Raw genomic sequence first — 2,151 nt, 5'->3', positions numbered from 1 at the left:
TTGCAGGTTTCCTATTTTTTACTTGGAAACTGTTCCAGGCTGTAATTGGGCATCTTCTATGCAGACTAGCATCAATTTCAGTATCTACATTCATGGCTGTTGTGGCAGAGGCCGCACCTGAAGTTTTAATGAACTACGGTTACCATTCAAGAAATTGAACACATTGCCGCCATCATCAACCCGGCTATACCTATTGAGGAGCTTAGTTTCACCTTACTTCCGATTTTTCCAGTCCTGTGCTAGCTGCTTCCACTGGATACCTTCAAACTTCGTAATATCATCTGCCTAACTTTGCCGCTCCTTGCTACGCTTTTCCTCCCTTAGAATCCAATTTGTTACCCTAAGTGACCATCAGTTGTCCTCTCCACGCACTACATGCCCTGTCCATGCCCATTTCTTCTTGATGTAAAATTGAATCTCATTAACTCGAGTTATTTATCTGACCCACTCTGCACACTTCCTATCTCTTAATGTTACACCTGCCATTCTCCATTCTCTAACTCTCTCATTGTCTTCAATTTGAGCAGAATTTGTTAACCTTCATGTTTCTGCCCCATTATTGCGTGACAGTAAGATGCTGCTGTTGTATACTTGTCTTTTAAGGATGCTAGTAAGCTGCCTTTCATGAGGGTGCTTGCTAAATGTGCACCATCCCAATCCGTTTCTTCTATGCAATTCCCTTTTGTTGTGGTCACGATCTGCGGCTACTGCCTGCCCTAAGTATGCGTGTTCTCTTCCACTTAAGCTTTGCTGCCTATTGTAGAGGGCTGTTCTTTTTTGAGGCTGTTGAACATTTGTGTTATTTTTTAGGCCCAACATTCTGCTTTGCCTCTCTAGATCATAAATCATTCTTCCCAGTTCGTCCTTGAAGTTACTTGGCAAGCAGTGCCATCAGCGAATTGTAGATTACCGAGATATTCTCCATCAACCCTTATCCATAACTGTTCCCGAGCCAGGTATCTGAATTTTTCCTCTAAGCAAGTGGTGAATAGTGCAGGCAGGATCCTGCCTCCTAGGTCAACCCCCTTCTTTTATAGTAATTTCATGACTGTCTGTGTAGATATTTTCCATTATTTTCTCATATGGCTTATCTACACCCCAGTTTCGCAATGCCTGAATTATTGCTGAGGTTTTAACTAAGTCAGATGCTTTTTTGTCAGCTATGAATGCTATCATGTAGCTACTCCTGTGTTTCGTACTGGTCGAAATGCTACTGCTACTTGCTTACGAAAAATGAATATTCTCCAGATTTTGTCTATAGCTGTTCTGGCTTAATATTGGCTGGTTGCTGGCAAAGATCGAGACAACATATATAGGGTTTTGGTTATGTTCAGAGCAGTTTTTTTTCACCTGGTTGATAATGTGGACATGATCCATTATAGAGTTGCTTTTGCGAAGCCCAACTGATCTTTTGGTTGATTGAAGTCTAAGGCTGCCCCAATTCAATTAGCAATTACCTCCTTAAATACCTTGTATGTAATGATTAGTAGGCTGATTAGTCTGATACTTTTTTTTTATAAATGAAGATAACAGTATTTTTTAAAGATTCTGGTGCAGTTGAGGTCACGAGGCATTTGCTTATATGATATGGCCAGTTTTCCTAACACTATATATACCCACAGTCTCTCATCTTCCCCTGCTGCTTTTCCCTTTCCATAGTTTCTAAAGCTTTCTTTACTTGATTCATTACCGGCGGAATGTGTGCTCTATCCTACTGCCATTCTCATCGTCCTGATTACTTCGCCTACTGTGTAGAGCTCCTTTGCTGCTTTGACAATCTTATCCAGGGGTCTCAAACTTGTTTTGCTCTGTGGCCAGGAGCTGGAAAATGAAAAAATAGTAGCAACAATAAGAACATTAAAAACAGTGCAAAGCAAATAAATATCAACCAGAACGTCTTGTTCTTATACCACACCCTTCCATTCTATGACGAAAAAGAAACGGTACATGCTCAATTCTGCCTAAACGCTATACAGGCACCACTTCAGGATGGCTTGCAGAGAGCTTGCGAAAAGGCGCAACGGTTAATAAAAACCAGTCTCTCATTCCCAAAAGAAAAAAAAAATGCAGATTGAAGCCGACAAGTTGTCCAGCACCTTGCTCTTGAAGGCAACCATCCAAAGTCTTTATTCACTATCATGAAGAATGCCT

This window comes from Amblyomma maculatum, chromosome 10 (assembly GCF_055883805.1).
Source record: "Amblyomma maculatum isolate TAMU_Amacu chromosome 10, ASM5588380v1, whole genome shotgun sequence".
In the NCBI taxonomy this organism is placed as follows: Eukaryota; Metazoa; Arthropoda; class Arachnida; order Ixodida; family Ixodidae; genus Amblyomma; species Amblyomma maculatum.
This window is presented reverse-complemented; position numbering follows the sequence as displayed.